This window comes from Pangasianodon hypophthalmus, chromosome 22, assembly GCF_027358585.1.
Source record: "Pangasianodon hypophthalmus isolate fPanHyp1 chromosome 22, fPanHyp1.pri, whole genome shotgun sequence".
Lineage (NCBI taxonomy): Eukaryota > Metazoa > Chordata > Actinopteri > Siluriformes > Pangasiidae > Pangasianodon > Pangasianodon hypophthalmus.
Window position 1 is genome coordinate 16,978,035 of NC_069731.1, and position 24,337 is coordinate 17,002,371.

General features: G+C 41.5%; 1 protein-coding gene across 1 annotated transcript in view; it reads right to left on the minus strand.

Moving 5' to 3' along the window:
* Nucleotides 1-2,027: 2,027 nt before the first annotated feature.
* LOC113541039 (E3 ubiquitin-protein ligase TRIM39) overlaps nucleotides 2,028-24,337 on the minus strand; it is a 64,726-nt gene continuing 42,416 nt past the window's right edge. Inside the window, exons 10-12 of the transcript XR_008300757.1 lie at nucleotides 15,390-15,485; nucleotides 14,389-14,431; nucleotides 2,028-3,799 (exon numbers count right to left, since the gene is read on the minus strand). The gene's annotated coding sequence lies outside the window, so the exon portion shown is untranslated. The remainder of the gene's footprint in view (nucleotides 3,800-14,388; nucleotides 14,432-15,389; nucleotides 15,486-24,337) is intronic.

Here is a 24,337-nt window from a genome sequence, read left to right on the forward strand (position 1 = left end):
TATAAACACAGTCTGTTGAGTGATGAACAAGAAATAGGCTGTGTATAATACCTGAGGGATTCAGCTTTGGATGTGGATATGTTCTCACATATTCTCTCGAAATAAAAAAATATGTTAAATGCAATATCATGTTTTTGGGTCTTAACCTGGTGGAAATGTGAGCTAGTTCTTAAAAAAAACATCCGCTAGTTCCCTAAACCGAGCGGAAAAGTCAATCCTTGGTGTGTTTCCAAACTGCTAGAGTTCTTCACGGTTCTGTATGTACATATGACTTCAAAGTGGCCACTATGGCTCATAAAATGTAATTATTTCAGTCGGAGACAGAAAAGGGCAGCCTGCCTTTTCAAGCTACACCAGAGATGAGGCGACATAACAAATGAAAGTGGAGGAACATTTTAATAAGCTACTAGATAACACTGCGAGATGTGCCACTCCAAATTAGGAAAACAAAAGTGACCTTTCCGGAGCAGACTGGGGGATGCATCATGTTCAGAGCGTCGTGCTCTATTCTTGGTATCTCCTGTATCACGGAGCCATGGGTGATCCATCAGGAAGGCGCATAACTGACAAGAGATACGGGGGGGGGACACAACCAAATAGCACAACATCACAACATCAATTTCTCACACTTCCACCTGCAGTTTATGCAATCCTGCTACTCGCTATGGATGTGAAATGGCTACTGGGTTTTTTTTTGCCCCTCTTCTGGTGAACTGACCGTGTTATGTGACGTGACATTAACCTGCATTTTTCGGCAGTTTTTCCTACCCTTCTTACGTCTGTAGTCAGCCACTTACCCTGCCCTACATTCCTACTGCCAACTATATGAGTGAGCGTTTGTTGAAAGTGTGTCACAATGACAATGACCTAATTTTTTTCCCCCATTCATATTAGCTGATTTTACTTGGCAGCTGATGGTGCAGGGAATCAGGCAGATTGATAGGATTTTAATGGTGACTCTGTAAATACCAATCTCTGTTGTAAAGTCCTCGGCAACACATCAGGTGTAGTAATGATTTCATGGCACAATCTATCACGATGCTAACATGTTCAATGTGATGACACAATGACACTATCTGCATCTGTATAATGCTCCAAAAATGTGTATCTACAGTATATCTGTATTTGGATTTAAACTAAAAGTGGACATGGCCTAAACTGGATACTTTATATATTAACTGGAAATGTCTGTGAATTCTTTGACACTTCCTCGACCTAAGCTACATCACTCCATTTCATAATTGGTCTAGAGATGTGTGCTGCTTGTTTTTAATCTTGTTTGTGCAGTTTTTATTTTTGTTTATATCTATCTGATATTTTCTAACAAATTTACTTGGTTCTATTTCTCAAAATTGAAACAAACTAGTAGTCTAATTCAAAACACCACAACTCTGACCAGGCATTATTTGCTGCATTCGACTTACCAAATATTTTCCAAACCTCTGTGAGTTTGAGCTATAAAGTGCCTCCATGTTCATCTTTTGATAATTAGCCTGGTAGCCTGGTAGCCTGGGAACTGTGACGAGTGATGTATATGAACAGCGAAGTCACAGTTACCTTGTGAAGTCTGCATAGTCAGTGTTATAGATTTAACAAACAATGTCTGTACGTTGATTGATAGAAATCAAATACTTGTGCATATACAGTGTAACTCATTTAAAGGTAAGAAGTGCTACTTTGTTTACTGTTGATGCTCTGAGCAGCCATGTTGCTTTGACGTCACTTACTGAACTCGGGGTTGAGCAGACCATCCCGAGGTTACAAGTAGGAACAGGAGTTGAGGGGGCATTTTCTTCAGAGTTACGGGTTTTAGTGACTGCAGCACAATTATACACGTGGAACAAGATCTCATGAGCTTTCATATAAGACCACCCACTCATGCCTGCATGAAAGTAACAACCTCCCACTCATGCAACTTTATTGTTGCGTCCTGGCGCACATGTCTAGTCAACCAGATGCTGTGTGAGTTGAAACTTCACTACTTGATTATACAGAAACACACACTTTATTTTACTGAAACAGACAAGAAAGGGTTAAACCAGTGACTAAGATGCATCTGAAAAGGAGAGGCAGTCAGGGACAGATTAAAAATAAGACCAGTGGATTGATAATAGACAGAAACAGAGAGCAGGCGCGAGGGCACAAGCAAAAGATCAAAAGTGATGAAAGGATGATGAAAAGAATGGTTGAAAAGCTGCTCGGGTGGAAGTCTCTTTAAATGCCCTCCGTTTCATCAAAGTAATTATTGGAGGCACTTAACAGCTTTCATATTAAAATGATTAAGCAGCTTCTGAAGCAGTGAGAGGGGGCAGGGAGGAGCATCGCTCTGCAGGACATTTGGAGTGATGAAGGCGGTTCAGAAGTTACACCAGAGTGAGGGATGAATACCAAAAAAAAAAAAAAAAAAAAGCAGATGTACAAACCCACATGGCTTGTTACAAGATTAAACCATTCCAAAGACCTTTAACACTATTTCAAAAACCCTACTGCAATGGATAAGTTTCTCAGTTTTACAAGGTTGTGTTTGCTCATATGCACTAAAAATAGTGTGTTTAAAGATCTCAGAGATAATGTTCTAAAAAAATTAAATATGTAAGGAAAGGCTTGGCAAAAATAATAATAATAATAATAATAATAATAATAATAATAATTAGCCCAATTGTAGTCAGTCAGTCAAGGCATGTTTGACACACTTGCTTAGATTTACAATATAACTAAAGGTAATTTAGCTAACAAAGCTAATTTTGATAACAATAATGGAAGTCTATCTCAGACAAAAATTTTAGGCTGTGCATATCTGCCAATATCCAGTGTTTCAGTAGTCTCACAGAGTTTTGCTCTTTACGCTTCAACTCCGAAAGTTTGAAAGCTAATGACAGTAGTTTGACTTTAGCTTCAATTTGTATATGATAACTCTTCCTTACATATACATATCCATTTAAAATGAGATTACATATAATCAGATTCCAGACACCAAATATGTCTTGGCTGATTGACTACATTTGGCCTAAGCTGAAAATTGTGTAAAGTTGATTTGGGAACCCGTCCTGTGCATTAGTAATATCTGGCCAGAACTGTTCTGTTTGTGTTAGCAAAACTGAAATGAAACAGTTGCGGCACTTTATGATTGATGATATGATTTATGGACAGCTGATATTCGTAAACAGTGGCCATATGGTTAATGAATAAACTGTAAATGACTGATGTTAAGGCGGAACCATGCGTTTTATTAAACTACACTATATGGCCAGAAGTATGTGGACACCTGAGCACCACACCCGTATGTGGTTCTTCTCCAAACTGTTGCCATAAAGTTTAATACACACAGTTGTACGGGGTGTCTTTGCATGCTATAGCATTACAGTTTTCTTTCACTGGAACTAAGAGGCCCAAACTTCCAGCAAAAGCCTTCTCAGAAGGGTGGAGGTTATTATAACAGCAAACGGGGACTAAATCTGGAATCGGATGTTCAAAAAGCACATATGGGTGTGATGGTCAGAGGTCCACATACTTTTGGCCATATAGTGTACTTGCCAGAAATAAAAACACAACAACAACAACAATGTCCCTTATGCTAATGACACCCACATTACACTATCTAGTATCTGTGGTCCTTTGTTTCTTCTCACAGAGTTGAAATGTTTGCTGTATCCACCCAAAGATGCTCCATCATGCTGAATATAGGTGGGATGTGTTAGTTAACACACTAGTAATAGGTGAGTCTATACCATGTTTCAGGGCCATGACACAGCAAGCCAGCCCTCGTCCATAGTTGGCATCAGTCGGCCCTTTTGAGTGCCTGTTAAAGAGAAAGAAAAGTGCACAAGAAAAAGAAAGTATATAAAAAGAGAAAAGTGACTCAAGCAAACAAAATCAGTCGACATGTCAGTCTTCAATTTCAGTTCATCTATCTAACTAGATTTTGCAACAAAAGAACTGAGCACAACAATTACACAGATGGTGTGAAAATTGTAGCTAGACTAGTTTGTTTGACTACGTGCCAAACCACTTCCTACGGCACTAAAAAGTGGTAAGGGTGGCAGGGTGGTGCAGAGAGCTGCACTGCTGTCTCACAGCTCCAGGGTTCGATCGTGAGCTCAGGTTACTGTACGTGTAGAGTTTCACATGTTCTTGTGGGCTTCCTCCATATTCTCCGGTTTCCTCCGAGAGGTGGACTGGCTATGTTCAATTATCCCTACGTATGAATGAGTGTATGAATGATGTCCTGGGACACCCAGTTTTCCTGGGATTGGCTCCGGGTCCACTGCCACCCTGACCAGGAGTACGTCGAAAAAATGTACTCATTTAGTACAGAGATTTCACATAACAGATGGAAAAATAAACAAATAGCCATAACCATTGACAGGAGTCGAACAGTACACAATGTGGCTTGACTTCACTTACTGTTGACTCCACATTCCATTCGACCAACAAACTGTACTAATGCAGCTGGTAAAGACCACATACCACACTGCACACACACAAATATTTAGTTCTTGGACATAGTTGCTAGGTGACCAGCAAACAACTTTCCCAGAAAAAATCCTCAGTACTGACCATCTGGGAAGGTTTTTAGTCGGTCGTAGTTGTACTGGATGTAGTGGTTCAATAATGAAAATCTTTCACCAGTAAACATCTGAAGATCCCTTACTACAGCAGTAGTACTACTAAACTATGACAGAAGTAAGTGCCAAAGAGCTGGTCAGGTGTGTCATGGAAAATTTTCCTTCCTGTGCGTTCGAAATGCAGCTGACATAGCATAACTGCTAGTGTTTCTCATGCGGCGAGTTTCGGTGGTGACCAGCTCGCCTCACATCTGGGAAAGATCACTAGTACATTACTAGAAGAAAGCTGAATTGGTGAGTCAGCCATAGTGACTACGTGAAAAAAGGTACATTTTTTCACATACCCTGACATGATGTGGGGTTAATGTTGTGCTTTATTGGATTATTGTCCTTTAAAAGACATGCCTTGGCTGAAAAAAAGGTTGAGAAACAGTGTAACATGAGACGCTCAGTGCTGACTGACTGATTTGTAAAGAAATTCTCATCAGACTGTGAGTGTTGTTAGTGGCTGCTCACAGATGTTGGGGGTCTTCAGAAGAATAGTCCTCAGGACAGTGTCACATGAGTTGTGACTAAAGAGAATGTGAAAGGGGTCATGACCTTTTACAGAGAAAAAAGGGTCTGAGCCAGGGCAACAAGGAAGAGCATTGAAATGCGACAGGCCCAGGGGCAACATTTCCCTCGCAAGTCTTCCAGTGAAGCTCCAGTAGCTGAGGACAGGGCCATCTTGTCAAACTCTTGTGCAATCCTTAACCTTTGACCTGCTCTATTGAATTCCAAATGCTAAATCTGGACAGAGCAGGTTTCTTAACCAGGCAGAACCAATAATGCTGTAAGGCAAACGGGGTCATTGCCGTTCATAGAGCTCTCAAATAATTAACCAGGAAAAAAAAAAGAACTGGCAGAGCACTTGCTAAAAAAATTCCTTTGTGTAATCTGAAACAAATGATATTGCTTGTAGAGAGGCAAAAAATTTGGCACCCAGCTGCAAGCTGAGTCAATGTCTGTCTTAAGCGTTGCACCACAGGGCTCAGTAGTGTGTAACCTTGTGTGAACTTCACACATAGTATTTACACCGTGTTCATACACAACTGGAACAGTCTTACAGTTTAGTCCCAGTGATCAGAGCAGAGCCTCGTGTCCCAATTTCACCTGAAGGTTGAGTCAGAGCTTCTTGAGAATCTTATGCTTACACAACCAGCCTCAACCCAAATGCCCTAAAAGACAGCGCACACACATACACGCTAACAACCACAGCCACACACACAGAAACCATAGGGTGCAATTCTATTGGTTTCCCTTTGTGAGCCGTTTTGCCCTGACCACAGCGAAACCTGGTACAGGCTAATGGGGAAACCGTGAGATTTACTACCTAGCCCATAATTCCAGTGTACTCCAGATGTGGAAATATATACAGTACATTGTAAATAATGCCTACAGGAAAGATTCATGTAACAGTTCATAAAAATGTACATCCATAGCAAGCTGCTGGCAGCGATACTTTATTCGTTCTTTCCCCTTATCTCCTACATCTAGCTATCATTGCACTCCTATATATAGAGGCTCTGTGGGACTTCTGCGAGATGCACACACAGGCTCCAGGATCTTCTCTGCTCAGCTGTAATGTGTAACTCGACTCCGCTCTCAAATGCATATCAAATCTGCACATATATAAAAGCACAATACATTCCCGCACAGAGCTACCGACGCTAAAATAACATCTTGTCCGTTTTTTTGTGACAGTGTTACCCGGGCCAGTAAGAATGGCTCTCCAATGTTGTTTTGACTAAATCTCTCATGAATATGAATCAGCCCACTTTGCTTTCCCGGCTAAATGGGTGTTGACGGAGATCTTGAAGAGCTTTTGCGAATGCTAACTCCCACCGAGTTTGCTAATGAACAATCACCAGGGACTCCCTGGTGGGTATTGTGGAGCTCCTGACACAATGTGAATGCAGGATTAGGGTTTTTGTCGAGTCGTGTACTGCATCACTGCTCCCGAGTGGGCAACGTAACCCTCCATTACCTTTTTATATATTTACTAACTGTGTATCAGTGTCTATCAGTGCTGCTGTTTTATTACATTTATAACATCTGTGCAAGGTCCTTTCTTTATTTCTACATAAGGCTTTTGTTTGAAATATGGGGATAGATGAAGTGATGAAGCTTCTCAGATGATACTGATTTAAAGGCTTGTACAGGGTTCTCACATGGATGAGTTCTTGAATGCACGTTTGTCAAATGTAAGTACTGTCAAAACTGAAAATGTTAAAAACATGCTCCAGGTATAAGCTTAAAATATGTTTAAACATTATGAATCTATTAGCGAGGAGTGTAAATCTTTGACCTTTACAATGATTTGATTTGTTGTGCTTTCTGAAAATCATGAAAACTTGAATTTCACAATGATTTCATTTGAGCAAATCAGACTTTATTTTATTTTATTTTATTTTAAAAATATCCTTTCTGATAGGGGAAAAAAAAGAGTGTACCAAATACACAAATATGATTGTAGGAACTGTTAAAGCAGTATAGAATTGCAGACAATTAATCTAATCTGGGGATTAATGGATTTTACTTTTGAATCTAACATGAGAATTTTCACCAAATATGCAGCTGATGTGCAGTTTTATACACACACACACACACACACACACACACACACACACACACACACACACATATATAGGTATAGGTGTAGATATGTAGTAATTGTGAGTGTGTGTGTGTGCTTGTGTACGTATATGTATTTTTTAGGGTGCTTACAGATGATCAACGTTTTTACTGCAAAGTTTGAAGCTACTTCATCAAAACATGTTTGAAAACATAGATGATTCATACAGCTAGCCCATTCTGCATAATTCTAAATCCGGCATGTATCTACATCAAACTAACTCATTTGTAAGTTGCTTTGGATAAAAGTGTCTGCTAAATGAATAAATGTAAATGTAACGGGAAGTTCAACCTCATCCGACAGCTACGGATCCATGATTGACATTTCACCACAATGTAGTGTGTTTTTCTGCATGTCACAGTACGTCTTTAAGGTTATATTACATAGCACTGGATTAGCATAAGTTGGGTCAACATTGAATTTGATTGAACTTTGAATGCAACACCAAGGAGTCAAAGTGGCAGTGCTTTCTCTATAGGGAAACGATGGCTTTGCCTATGTAAGGCCGTTTTGCTGCTGTAGGCGGCCTTAAGGTGTTACAGCTCAGAGCAGTACTAAGTGCTGTCCAAGACAATGAAAATAAACTCTTGAATCTTGAATAATCAACCTGACACCTACGCTGAGTTTATATTACTTGATGACATAACAAAACAATGTGTGTAAAATTATTTGCTAATATGTGTTAAATACAAGTTTAACTAAGCCTGGCTGGAAAGTGATGCATTGTTTGATGGAAGACTCTGTGGACCAAAAAAAAAAAGTCACTGGGCTTCTGATTGGCACAATTATTCATACTAATATCAGGAGACTACAAGTTCGAATCCTGACCGTGCCACAGCCATCTGTGCCTGAGACACCATAACTAGGTGGGAGGGATGGCATTAGTCTCTCCCCTGTCAGTTAGAGTGGCACTAACTGATCGTGGGTGTCTGTGAACTCGTGTATACGCAAGAGGGCAGTTAGCATCTCCACCAAATTTAATTTAAGCCATGTTTTCTTTCTGGGATTTGAACTCCCAACCTCTGAGTCACTGGCAATGAACCTTCATCACTAAATGACCACTGGCCACAAATAAGTATGTAATTATGTACAACTTCATGCTGGATGATCTGCAAGACTAAAAACCTCCACAGACAAGAACTGAGGTGTTTCTCGTACACAGTTTCGGTGTCGCAGCAGATGGAGTGGAAGATTTGGCTCAGCACCAGGGCAAGCACTGGGCATGTCGGTGCCCTTGGAGGTCAGTAGGGTGCAGGGAGTGACTCCACAGCAGCAGTATTACACTGTGACCTCTCCTGCTTCCCTCAGGCCTGGATACACTCATCCATGTGGAAAGCGGAGACGAGGCCAACAGCGGTCCCTGCCATTCCAGCCATCAATTGCGAGTAATTTACCGCACTGTGACTTTGCTATGGTTCTGATCGATAGAGTATGTTTAAGAGCCCTTTCAGTCATCTGATCAGCACACGGGGGAATTGGGTCATAAATTTAGGAGGTTCAGGATTGCGCACAAAGGAGATTTCTCAACTCAGTATCCATGCTAGTGACGTTTGCCTGATGTTGCTAGAACTTAATGTGTACAGAAAGAAAAGTAGGTTTTAACCTAAGTTGCTTATCCACAACAAACTGCAATTTGAGACAATCATCAGAGCGAGATATTCAAGAATCTACTACCTTTCTGGCTTTAGCCAAGCACTCAGTATCTGGGGGTCAATCAATAATTAGAGCAAATCAATTACAAATCCTTATTGTACTGACTCCAAATTAGTGCATATTCAAAAAACGTATTGCTGTAATTGGCAGGCATTTAAAAATCTCAAAAAATGTAAATGATTACATGTCTACCTGCATTGAAGCCTGAGGAAATAATTAAGAAAATTCATTCAGTTCCAAAATGCCCTCTTTACACCAATTACTGGTGGAATAATCTCAGAGGATCCAAGTCGTATTAGCACAGTGACAAACACGATCATTTAAGCTATTTTCATGAAAAGGACGATTAATGAAAACACGCTGATTAGCATATTTAATCAAAACCAGAATAAAGCAATTAATGGGAAACCCATTAGGTGACGTTAATAATTGGCACTGATCTGAGCTGTGACGCAGTTACAGTGAGGTACTTACTGAAATGAGCACAACAGACTTGGCCTTGTTTCCTGTGGTAGTTCTCGAACCTAAGGCGTCAGATAGGCTCACGGCCAGCAAATGACCAAATCCAGAATGACAAGTGAGCAAGAAAGAGCAACACGAGGCGAAGGCATTATCTCGCCCCGAACACTAAAATATATCTTTATGCATGGTACAAATTTCAGGCCTTGTGAAGCGGTGTAATGTCTTTATGCATGGTGTCACTGTATATCTAAGTGAACATGGCAAATAACTCTTCTGCATGACAATAAGCTATCCGTCTTGTCTTGTCTCTCGGGCTGTAGCACTTCTACTCACATTCAGATTAAACAGGAAAAAATGTTCGGGAAATTGAAGTCTACTGAACAGCGTGTTTGGGGGAATACTTTAAACGAGGAGGCGATTACAGACCGCATGGTGATTAAGCTCATTTGAAGTATAGAGGAACCGGCTGGGCATTCGCAGGACCCGCGGTTTAATTAATCCCATAATGCTTGCAGGGAGGGAGGAATATGCACAAGCTCTTACACATATCAGCGTTTTTTTTATAGGAAAGGAACAAAAAAGAAGGAGGCAGGAAGAAAAAAAAATTTAAGCCGGCAGTGGTAGTGAGCTTGAAACGGAGCGCATCGCCTACAGGGAAATTAGCAGCGAGTGCACGGCACTGAATGCTCCATTGTGTCTTCAGAGAGGGAAAGAAGAAAAAAATTATTAAGTGTTCCCCTTTTCATCATCCTCTTGCCCTTGTCAGGGAGTTTTCCCTGGAAACGGAGTACATGGAAGTGTTTGTAATGATCCCGGGGAGCTGAGGGGGGAAGGGAGGGAGAAGAAGAAGCCTGGATGCTTGTACACACACCAATCCTGAATCAAGTGTGCACTGCCAGCTCTGCGACCTCACCATTATAAATTCATGAGCAAAGCTGTTCCCATGGCTGTCCATAAAAAGGCAGCTTTGCCTGTGGAAGCGTCCCTGGGTCTCGTTCATTAAATTAGTCGGGAGGAAAGCAGCTCACAAAAAGTGAATTTGTACAACACGTTGCCTGTTTAATCGAAAGGTCAGGGGACAAACAGTCAGACATTTTTATCGGCAGTATATTTCTGCATTCTTTGTGAAGGCAACGTGTGTGTGTGTGTACAGCAGGCCAGCTGCCTCCTGCCCGCACACACACTCAACACTATTTATTTACTCATGTGTCATGTGTCAGCAGAATGGAAAGTCACACTGCAGTGCTGAATACCTTTTCCCAGTAGTTAACGCATGTGATTTGGGTCAGACTCATTCCATCACAGGACCGAATGTGTGTGTGTGTGTGTGTGTGTGTGTGTGTGAAGACAAAATACTACTACTACAAAATACACTGCTCATAACACTCATCAGATATATCAGTATATCAGCTTTGACAGGCAGTTAATAGTGTGCTCTGCTTTCACATCACTTATTTGTGTGTTTGTGTGTTTGTGTGTGTGTTGTGTGTGTTTGTTGTGCCCTGCAGGGACGACTGTCAGTTTATTCCCGTAGTGTTTCCTAAAGCAAGCTGGAGCTTGTTAAATAATTTAGTCCTCGGAGAGGAGCAGGCAGAGTGAGGTTTGGAAGGAAGCCTGGTGGTCTCCATCTGTGACTGCACAGACCCCTGAGACGACCTTTGACCTGAAACAGATCCTCTTCACATAATTGTGCTTATGCTCCTTAAACATTTAATTATAGCTGCCGGGATGCCGAATGTGTCTAATCCCGCACAATACGGTGGGATTTGATGAAGATTATGGAGATTATACAAACAAAGAAAAGACTGTCTTCTGTCCTTACAAGACTTTCTGGGGAATTTGTGAAACGCTATCATAAAAGAAAAAGTAAAAGTTATAATAGTGTAGAAATAAGGGGCATGCAAAATTTCACTGTCAGTCTTTTCATATAAAGCAAGAAGAAAATAGTTTGTGTAAATGAACTGGAAAGAAAGAAAGGAAAAAAAACCATTTTTTAAAAAAAGGATTTAAAAATGTTTTTAAATAAATAAAGAAAGAAAGAAACAAACAAAGGAAGGAAGATTATAAAATATTTTTTTTAAATAAGGATTTAAATTTTTTTATTTAAATGAATACAGAAAGAAAGAAAGAAAAAGAAAGAAAGAACATAATTTAAAAAAAAACTAAGGATTTAAAAATTTATTTAATGAAAGAAAGAAAGATTTTAAAATGTCACAAAATGTCACATGTTTTTATTATTTTGTTTTTCTGAGGTTACAGCTGTAATGTGGATGTAAGTAGTAATGACACGTGTAATGTAAACCACTATGAGATACAAAAACCAATATTGTGTAATATTTTTGCATATTAATCATTTTCATGTTTATCTTTCACCATTATAAGAGCACGTCTATAGCAGTTTTAATAGCACACAAAACAACTGGTTGTAATCATTTCATATATTTTAATCTGTACCTAAATATTAGGCCTTACAGAACCAGGAAGTCCAGTAAGTGTTTATAGCTGCAGTGTTCCAGCTGCACTTCTGTATCGTCCAAGTCAGAATTTGCATTCAGTGACCTTCACAAAAAAGGGGGAACGAATCCCGTCTGGGCGTCGTACCCGAGCTAATGTGAACTCTCAGGAAGCTCTGCGCCACTCTGAGCAGTTCACACACATCAGCATAAAAATGTTTTTTGAGGGAGATCACACACATCCTTCACAGATGTACAGATGGGTAATGTGGCACGGCAGGCATCACTCAGATCACTCTGCAGCACGCTGTGAACACTCAGCACTCATTTCCACACCCGTATATCCAGTGTCCGATGCAGCGGCTTGGTTTCCTTGCTGCTACTTGGATTAAAAAAAAAAAAAAAAAAAAAACAAGACTAGGCAAGCCTAGTTTTGCCAGACAGCTGCGTAGCATTTGTCACACAAGGTTCAACAGCATTTCAACAACGACGTCATTTATGCAGGGTCTACAAGATACATACGTCGTTTTAGAAGTCCTTGAGATGTAATTTATAGTTTTGGGCAATGCCCTGTCTTTCAAAAGAGGTGCTACGGCACCATTAGCTAGCTACCTAAGCGCAGAACATGAACTCATGTAAATAAACAACACAACGATCAGAAACATGGGCAGTACGTAGCTACAAACGCATTCGTGCCACAGTAAATGCTCACACCTTCATTAAATAGAAGATATTCACTACAATAATATTTCAAGCATGGACACACGTCTATGAAACAACACAACTTTAGCCAACCCACCTCTACTCTCAGTGACTATCGCTAAATGATGCACATATATACGAATCATTCACTGCTTGCTAGCTAATGTTATCTACATTGAACCGTGACTAACATTAGACAGATAGCTAGCTAAGCACCGAGCACGTATTCATGCAGGTAAACAACATTAAGGGTCGAGATAAATATGGCCAGTATGTAGCTACAAAAGCATTCATGCCACAGTACATCCTCTCACACCTTCACTTAACAAAAGTTATTAGCTTCAATAATATTTGAAGCAAGGACACACACCTATATGAAACGACACAAGTTTAGCTAACCTACCTCCCTCTCTGCAACTATCCCAAAATGACATAGAGATAGGCTAGTTTGCGGAGGAAAAAACCCAGTATATGTAAAATAACACAGTATATGCATGTATATCACAGAATGGCCCTGGTATCGCTCACCACTTGCTAGCTGAGGGTAGCTAGATTGGAATTCGGCTAGCTAGACTGCTTAAGCATGAACGGTTCAACAACGGGACTCAGTTAGTCAGTCAGTGAGCATCAGTGAAGCCTCTTCTAGGCATTAAACTATAATACTCAAGTGCCCTACTTATGTTCTCCCACAAATAAGGTCTTCTTGGTGAGGTTCCTGTCTTCAGCCCTGGGGAACCAAACCTGATGCTTTCTGCGACGTCACCGGACATGAGGTATTCCTGAAGCACATAAGACTTGACCCGGGCAGAGATGGGACATTTTTACAAGCACTCAAAGTCAAAGAGTCAATCATATGACCACCACACACACACACACACACACACACACACACACAGATCAGTGGATTTGTCTAACTATGCAGCCACGCTCATGTACAAAGTGTTTATCTGCATCCTAATAAATAGCACTTGTGCTTCGCAGAATGACAATCAGCTCCATCCAAATGAATTCACTATAACAGATCACATGACTAACACTGATAATACTGTGATTTAACACTGACACTTTACTTGAACCCCAGTCATGAGTTTGCTTTAACCGTGTCATGGACGATGTCACATGCAGCCGTCAGCCTATGGGAGTATGAGAGTCATCCTAGCATTACCAATCACTGACATAATGTTTGATGCCATGACAGAGTGTGTACTGAAGTTACACTACTTGTTATGACACATACTACAGGAAGACTGTCATAAGATATTTTATACCACCACCACAGAAAAAATACGCTTCACAAAATGGCTGCAGACGTGCTCTTTTCTTCTGTTGAGTCACCACTATTCATTCATTCACTCATCTTCGGTAAGCGCCTTAAGGATAAATCGTTTACCGAAGATCAGGGTTGCGGTGGATCTGCAATACACCCTGGATGGGTTGCCAGACTATCGCAGTGCACCATGCATGTGCGCGCACGCACACACACACACACACACACACACACACACACACACACAAACACCCCTAGGCATAATTTAGCATAGCCAACAGTAAGCCAAGCTCAGGATCGAACTGGAGACCATTGTGCTCTCAGGTCACCCCATAGACTAAAAAGTTTAATCCTGGGTCTGAGTGAATGTTTCTCATATATGTAGCCATGACAAATACCAGTGTTACTATCACAGCAAACATCAAAGACACAGACTTACACAGAAAGGAACTGCATAAAGCTACATATTGATATGTGGCTCATTAAAAAGTTAAACAAAATGACAGAGGTGCTATTTCACATACGAGGAAGCAAAACATGCACAAAAGGTCAAGGCTAGGTATCCATGGCAATTTGCATTTGTTACAAAACAGGAGCGTAGATAACACTTACCTCATTGAGCCTTACAGCAGGTGTCATGTAGTACATGTCATAACTAGAGCACACGGGAAAGAAAATAGCACATGGCATGAGCTATCATGACATTAAACATTATGGCAGCTGCCATAACAATAACCAGAACTTCTACAGCAACTTCTAATAACTTACGAGAGCTACAGTGACATGGTTGTGACACAGGGTTCAAGCATTACCAATTCATCATTAAAACTTTTTAAAGCAAACACAATCAAATATTTTGTTTAGCCTCACGTTTAATCAGTGTATTTAAGCTAGAGGTGTGAGGATGTACCCGTTAACATTAAATAGTTCCATCATCAACACTATGCTATACAGCTGTACGAACACATGCTGTATTGTGCACGGATGATATTCTAGTATCCTATATCTGTTCATGAAAATATCTACTGATGTTCTGAGAGCACTTGAGCATTGATGCCTCTTTCTCTCTCTGATTTATATCCAGGTGTGATGTCTTTTTCCAAGCTGCTACATTCAAGGTGACTGATGATCTGTACTCTTCACGGTTGCATGTATCACTCTATTGTGGATTACTGTTATTATTGCAAGCTAGTCTTTTACAGTTCGGTCTTCAGAGTGTTTCATGAGTGGTGTGTGTAGCTCTACAGAGCACCGGCACTCACTCCAACCTTCTCATTGAGCCGTGTATCTCTCTACAACTTGGTGGTGACACTAAAGGCGCCTTCACACCTATTATTCTGTTTGGCGAGTCTGAATCAGAGTGACATTTATACTTTTGGTTTGTTTGTTTACTTCGTTTGGTTTGGTTGCACATTGCAGATAATTAAATAAACCAAGATAAACAAATCAGAAATACACCTGAGCACGAAGAACACGGAGCTGGCGCTCAAATGATTAGATAACATTTTATGTATCACATGTAGATTTTTTTCTTTTTCCATTGGTGTAAACATCCAGAACACATGGCATTTCTACAGAACTACATCCACGAAAAAAAATCACCACTTTCTCACCGCTAGAGTTTAACTGGAAGTAGACCTTCTTGCTCAGATGCTTTCATACTGGCTGTTTTGGTCCGTACCTGAGTGAACTTGCTGTGTTTTCACTTCCTAAAGGACAGCACGGAGGAGGGAAATGAACAACTGTTTGATTTAAACAGACTAAACGATGCAGTCTGCTGTCACAAAGACATTTGTGTACGTGTCAAAAAAAGTACCTCTTGCCACTGCTCCAATAAGTACAGTGTGTTAAAAAGTTCATACTCTATCATAACCATCCTCAATACTCAAAAAAAACTGAAATCTTTGCCCACAAACATGCCTCAAACATCCCTGCAACACATCAATGCTGTCTCTGACAGATGTCAAAGTGTCAGTTTACGTAACAGCTCTGTGCTTGACTTGGACTCTGACGCACGTCTGAGTTGCTTTGCATTAAAGCTGCTGCTGAAGGGAATAAATGTAAATGTAGAATGTAAATGCTGGGATGTTGAAACACTGCATATGCCGTATCCAGGAAAGCAAAACAACGGGGGGAGCTTTTCAAAGTAAGACCAAGAGGAAATGTTTGAAGGCAAGTAGAATAAAATTGGTGTACCTTCCTGGAAACAGAATGAATAATAATTACATTTAGACATGCATTAGACACAGTTCCTAGATGGAATCAAGGTGCCATCAAATTGTAGCTTGAATAAAGCAAAACTGCTGCCTCTAACACGCTTTGCTGTACTGTACCTGCTCACAGTCACTGCTGGAGAGCGGCTCTGTGTAAAGCCATTTATTTTGGCTCTATTTTTACTTCCTGTCCCGCTGCTCCTATATCGCACTGTGCTTTTTTGATACTGAATAATTCAACAGGAAGAGCTGCTCCTGTGAAGCTCGAGCTCAGATAGGGAGCTGGATGTAGGTAAACTCTGAGCGTGCACACACACACACACACACACACACACACACACACACACACACATACACACACACACACCAACCATGTGTATCTGACCTCCATGACAGCCTTTTAATGTGTGAAACAGACTTCCTAGAATGCTCCGGAAATAGGCTCTCGCGGATGTCCGGCAGAGCACTCCCACTCATCCCATCTGTAGTAGAGGTGATTCTCATTCTCTCTTTCTTTCTCTCTCTCTCTCTCTCTCTCACACACACAGAGAAGTCTTTTACAAAAGCTTTTACTCAGTCACCGCACATACACAAAGGCTATGTCTCAAATCATGATCTATGAACTAGACTCTGCTACACTAAGCACCTGATCATCTATAACCTGAGCTTCTTAAAATCCAACACGTAAACTTTGTGCTCCTTGGTTATGTTTTCTGCGTGTCAGTGCTCTCACTTGGTGCCTTAAGTCATTCAAACATTCAAACTTCCACAGCCTCTGATGGCTCCGCCCCTTCCACATTATACTTGGCAAGAACTTGGCAAAATAATATATCTGGGATATAATAATATATCTGAGAGACCCCACACTCATTATTTAATTGGCTTCACTTGTCCCCTTAGACAGAAGCATCCATGCAAATAAACGCAAAGGTTTCACCTTAATGTTATGATGAATCATTTCCATCCTGATGGGTGTGGTCTCTTCCAGGATGACTCCGCCCCTATCCGCAGTGTGCAAGGGGCTTGGTTTGGGAAGGGATTGGTTTGATGAGGATGAAAATGAATGTAAATGATATGCTATGATCATCACAGTCATCAGACCTCAGCCCAGCTGAACACCTCTGGTAGATTTTGGAGTGATGTGTATAGACAGTGCTCTCTATCACCATCATCAAAACATCAACTGAGAGAATATCTATTGGAAAAATGGTGCTCATTGCTCCAGAGACTTGAAGAATCCATGACAAGGTGAACTGAAGCTGTTCTGGTGGCTTGTGGTGGCCCAACACATTATACATCTCTTGACATTATGTCTCTTTCTCGCTACTCTCAGTAACCTTTGACCTGGACTCACTGTGATCCTCAGGAGGGGAGAAAAGTGAGAGAGAGAGATGAGCGATACCTTTTGCTAGACTGCGCCGTGCCACACGGAGTCCTCTCAGTTTCACACACCGGCACTGGCATTTAGCTAGGTAATGACTATCCATTAAAGGGTCATCGATGCGAGGAAATCTATTCGCAGCGCGTGGGCCAGTGGACATGAGACACAGGAGAAAAGTTCAGCGACACTGCAACGGCACCGAGCGCTCGTGCACATTAATGGCTCTCTGACAGCGCCGACTCTTTCACTCGTTCTCTCTCAGGCCATATCATTAAATATTCATAGAGTAACACTTGCACAAAGGATAACAGATGAAGCTGTTTGTGTTTAACGTACGGTGAGCATATTTTCCACAAATGCAAATAGGGCCTTAATTGTTTTTTGTTTTTTTTTGGTTAATAAAAACATGGTCTACAGAGGAGCTCTAACATTCTGCAGCATCTCAGTGCCAACATTTGGTTAATGGTGCACAAATATTACCCTTGCATGGAGAGAGAGAATGAGAGAGATCTGATTTAATGCAGTAATAAATGCAGGGACGAATCCTCTGCAATTAACACTGCATTGTTTTATGTAGGGAATTTTTTTTTCCTGAGAGGCTAATTATAGACTGAGAGAGCTGACTCTCAGAGAGGGACATAATAGAGTGTGATGAGCCTGCAGCCTCTTCCCTGCGCAGCAGCATGAGCTCTGACAGACAGACAGAGAAAGACAGAAAGACAGACAGAAGCCCTGGTTGCTGCCTGGATCTACAGCAATGAGCTGATTGAGAAAGAAAGACACGGCATGCAATCCTTAAAATACCAGAACAAGTTCGCATCAAATGAACAAATCAGCTAACATTCCATTTGTGAAGGAGGTGTGGCCTCTGTGCTGTCAGTCCCAGTGAAGGAGGCGTGGTCATCCATTTTTCAAAGCTTTTTTTTTTTTAAATATTATCTGTACAATACTAAATTATGTTGGCTCACATCGCATTGTCTGTAATAATCTTAGATACATCAGACTGTTGATCACATTGAGACATCAAGTGCATTATTTTGTCTCGAAAGGACACACACACAAAATAAACACATATAAAAAATAAATAAAAATAAAACATACTGCACAAGTGCCGTCAAGGACAGGCTGGTGATGTCAGAAACTTCTCTCTAGAGATTTCCAGAGAATCTCCATGTTCTCTAAACCAGCTCACACCTCTGAACAACAAAACAACAAAATGTTCCAGTTCACAAGTTCACACATAGACACACACACACACACACACACAAACACAGTTCGCTCATACAGGTAAAGTAGACACCAGGGAGTTTATTGTTCAAACAACACCTGTTCAGCTCATATAATCACACCGGTGCCTAGCCAGGTGTCTCAACACAAACACACACACACACACACACACACACACACCCCCACACACACAGGTGTGTTAGTCACAGCTGAGCAGGAGCTATTTGAAGCACTGCTATAGGATAAATAGGTCAAAAATGGACCAGTGGGAAAATTCAAAAGAACTTCTGAAAATGATTTAAACCAAATAACCTGTTTTTGTGTGTGTGTGTGTGTGTGTGTGTGTGTGTGTGTTTGATTAAATATGTTTCCTGCTGTACACTAATGCAGATGAGTATGGTGTATCATGCAGCACTGCTAAGTTTTATGATAACATCAACACAGTCATGTGACATTAAGCATATGCACTGACACACATCCTTTAGCTGAGCAAGAGACTCTCAATTCCTCCCACACACACACACACACACACACACACACACACGCGCACTGTATGCTTGATTACTAGTAAAACACTCAATAATGATGTGATCAGTGTGCATGTGTGGTACATAAATAGATCTCTAATCTCCACATCACACTCCTCTCCACTCAGCTTTTCTGACCACTTATCATGCCACTGATCACGCCACTCAACCCACCACTGATCACGCCACTCAACCCGCCACTGATCACACCACTGATCACACCACTCAACTCGCCACTGATCACACCACTCAACTCGCCACTGATCACACCACTGATCACACCACTCAACTCGCCACTGATCACACCACTCAACTCGCCACTGATCACACCACTGATCACACCACTCAACTCGCCACTGATCACACCACTCAACTCGCCACTCAACTCGCCACTGATCACACCACTGATCACACCACTGATCACACCACTCAACTCGCCACTGATCACACCACTCAACTCGCCACTGATCACACCACTCAACTCGCCACTCAACTCGCCACTGATCACACCACTGATCACACCACTGATCACACCACTCAACTCGCCACTGATCACACCACTCAACTCGCCACTGATCACACCACTCAACTCGCCACTGATCACACCACTGATCACACCACTCAACTCGCCACTGATCACACCACTCAACGCACCACTCAATGCACCACTGATCACGCCACTCAACTCGCCACTGATCACACCACTCAACGCACCACTGATCACGCCACTCAACCCGCCACTGATCACACCACTCAACGCACCACTGATCACGCCACTCAACCCGCCACTGATCACACCACTCAACTCAACACTGATCACACCACTCAACTCACCACTGATCATGCCACTGATCACACCACGCAACACACCACTGATCACACCACTCAACGCACCTGATCATGCCACTGATCACACCACTCAGCCCACCACTGATCACACCACTCAACTCGCCACTGATCACACCACTGATTGCACCACTCAACGCACCACTCAATGCACCACTGATCACGCCACTCAACTCGCCACTGATCACACCACTCAACGCACCACTGATCACGCCACTCAACCCGCCACTGATCACACCACTCAACTCAACACTGATCACACCACTCAACTCAACACTGATCACACCACTCAACTCACCACTGATCATGCCACTGATCACACCACGCAACACACCACTGATCACACCACTCAACGCACCTGATCATGCCACTGATCACACCACTCAGCCCACCACTGATCACGCCACTCAACCCGCCACTGATCACGCCACTGATTACGCCACGCAACACACCACGCAACACACCACGCAACACACCACTGATCACACCACTCAGCCCGCCACTGATCACGCCACTGATTACGCCACGCAACACACCACTCAACACACCACTCAACACACCACTGGTCACAGCACTGAACACGGCACTGAACTCGCCACTGAACTCGCCACTGAATCACCACTGAACTCGCTGAACATACAGAATTCGCCACTGAACACTTTAAAACTTTCAATGCCACTCCAAAAGTAACTGCACTGGTGATGTACCAAAAAACTTCCACAAAAGAAAAAAAAATGTTTATTCCATATGTAGTAAAATTACAGAACTAACAAATCCATCTTCCATGGATATCACACAATCAAAATGTGTTAAAAACAGTATACAGTGAGCTTCATAACCAGTGAGAGAATTTACTAGTTTCCCAAAATTGATGTCTGTCTGTATGCTGACCAAACAATATGAAAGTAACTTCAGCCTCAGTTTAACACACACACTGCTGCATCGTGCGTGCATCTTGGTTAAGTTTCAGTGTGTCTTTATGCCAAATGTCATCAAGATAGATTTAATCATATGTGAAAAGGACACCAGATTATGAATATTTGTCATTGCAGATGTGTTAATTCAAACTGAAGGCAGTATAATATATATCTAAGTCTTTAATTTGTAAAATGTAAATTCACACAAATTAAGAAAAGTAATGTAAAAAAAAAAGTTAATAAATGTAAATTCACACAAGTTAAGACAAATTATTCACACCTTTTTGGACCAACATACATTCCTGCTCTATATATTTCACTGAACTCTTCATACTACATAATCTAATCTGTGATCTCCACAGTATATTACTCGTCTCACAGTTATGCATTACACAATACACTATTTAACGCACTGGACTCTCTTCCTACAATGACATCATATGCTATCTACTGTATTCCATTCTTCACAATTCCACTGATTACATCATACTCTTTTTGCAATTTACACCCTATTTACCCTCCTAAACTCCTCATATACATCATTTCAACACCTTTCCCCACTCTAGATTTATATTTCCTATATGATTGTGTGGCTTTCTCAGTGCTTTCAAGGCACAGATATGAACAAAACCCACCAAAAAACCCAGATGAGTAACCTTGACAACATGCTAAACAACAACAGTGCCAGAAGTCAATGGCTGGGTTGTTATATGAGTTGCTAAGCTTTTTACCCCATAACAGTATGAGTAATGATGTGCCACGCCCACTGCTGCCACACTGGATTAGGAGGCTGAATTATGGTTAGTCCCCGATGCTATCGACTCCGCCCCCCCCCCCAGCTACAGCTGACGATATCCTCCTGCGTTGAGACCAAAAAGCAGTGGTTGTGCTGCCCACCGGGCACTCATATAACAGCTGAGTCACTCTGTGCTCCAGGACTCCCCACACAAACACACACACACACACACACACACACGTACAAGATGACTCAGTAAGAGTGGGCGAGGATGTACAGATGAGGGATTACAGCTGAAAAAGCTCTGCGCTCCTGTTTATTAACTCCAGACCAATAGCACTTATAAATAATGAACAGTGTGGTTTTTGTGATGATGCCGAGTCACGCTGAGTTTCTGTTCAACACCTCTTACAGTTCGATTTCAGATGAATGTGAGAAATCAGGATTTAAGAGGATTACGTCATTTCACAACACTTGGATGGATTAAGGGCTGTAAAATGGTGTTAATGAAGTTGTTTTACTGCTATATTTGCATGTAGAGATGTAGATGTAAATTTACAGTAACAGCATTTGTAGTCTGCTTTAGCCCCTCTACAAACAGCTAACTTGTCAGAAGACCATCATTAACCAGATATCAACATTTGCTTTTGTTTCATTTGGATTCAGCAGATAATCTATAGACTGCTATAAAAAAGTTTATAATGTTGACCAAATATGTGACATTTTATTGAGAATTAGTTTAATTACTGGTTGGCAGAATGATGCAGCAGGTAGTGTTGCTGTCCCACAGCTTCAGGGTCCCTGGTTTGAGTAGCCATCTTAGTGAAATTACCTATTAAACTCAACAGTTTGGTGTCACTTAGTACAAGCCTCTGACTCGGATAGGAGGTGTGGCCCAAAAGATTTTATGATATGAAACTGTACATGTACAACAATGGTATTATTTAGTAAACGTGTAAACATTTTAGAGATGCAGAACCCAACAAAGAAACTGAAAGAGAAAGAGAATAAGAGAGAGAGAGAGAGAGAGAGAGAGAGAGAGAGAGAGGTCTTAATTTTCAGGAGTGGGCTGTTATTTAAGAAGCTCATAGGACAAAAAAAAATTAGGCACGGGTTGTTTGCACAGCACTGCACAATGTGTTTGCAGCAGTCATTCATTCATCTTTAGTAAAAGCTTTGTTCTGGTTAGGTTTGCTAGAATAAATGACTAATTTGTTTACATTTTGGGAATTATAATCAACTAAGTCCATTAAAAAAGAGGCACACACAAATAATAATGAAAACCCGAACAAAAACAATAATGTTCCAGCACCCCTGGACCCCTAATTATAACTGCAAGAATGGGCAGCATTGAAGGGAATTCCTTCAGAAGCAGAAGCAAAAAAAAAAAAAAAAAAAATAGGCACAACTCTACTTTTGATGCCAAATGTCTTGAGTAATTGAGGACATTTAAGATTAGTTTGGGCTGAACTACGGCTATAATGGAATTGAAGTCAACACCTGCAGCAGGTGAATAGTTTTTAGGTGAAGTTGGTGAATAAGGATTCTGGGCCTGTGTCTCCTGCAGGAAAACACCTGGGTAGTGTTGCTCAGAACGACAGAAACAAACACACAAAAAAGCCTGATGGCAGATCAGAGGAATCTCCCACCCAGTCCAGCATGCACACAGTCACAGCTTTTAAACCAGTCAAAGCACTACAACCTTTCTTTCTTTCCCCCCCCTCTTTTTTCTCGACGGATAACTGGAAACCACACAGCGGGATGGAAACCGGCTCAGCCCCTGAGCAGCGTGAGTGTTCAGTGGGAGATGAATCACAGCTCACCCTCTGTGCCAAGAAACACTTTGTGCAATTTGTTGCTGTTTGGACCAGCGGCTGTAGGAGAAGGCGAAGTCGTGACCGTGAGGGAAAGTGTGTGTGTGTTATAGCCATGGAGATATCTCCAGCTGAGGTCGGTGTTACACAACCCCATCCTGATGAGATGGGGAGGTTGGGGGTTTGGTGTTGGGGGTGGGAAAAAAAAAGCCCCACTGATTGTTCCACTGGTCTGAAGACCTTTGTGTGGTATAATAGGTTAATATCTCTTTACCTTCTGTGCTCACCTGGTGCTTTGTAAAGCTCCTATTGAGCACCCCATCAAATCAGGGACTAATCACTGTTGTTCGCATGGCAGCGTGACATAACTGAGACTGCAATTCCTCTGAGAGGATTTTCTTTTGTCAGCCTAGAGGCCCCTCTGCTTCAGGATTAGACTTTTTCTCAGGCAAGTGACTGACCATTAAGAAGCCTGGTTTCACCCAGATACCAGAACGATAAACATTTCCCTGCACTAGTTGATCATGTTCGGTCATTGGGTAGGAAGTAGACATGGAAGAGATAAGAGATCTCTCAATGCATAAACACTAAGAGCTTTCTTTGCATTTTAATGGTACAATCAGTAATTTTGGTGGATGTTAGCTGAAGATAAACATGTGCACACTGTTGCCTACACTAGAAGGCCTAAATGCTTGGAAAAGAGGTTGGGCATTCAGGATTGATTAGCAACATGATTGAAGGGCAAACAGAGACACCTCCTTGTCTTGATTGGCAGTCCATTAGTAGTCTTTTGATTTCTGTTTTGTTTTGTTTTTATTGTACAGAGCCTGGGATGCCACATGTCTATTTTCTTGAAGCTGCCAGAACACAGATATATTACATAAGTGGTCTGACTTGAAA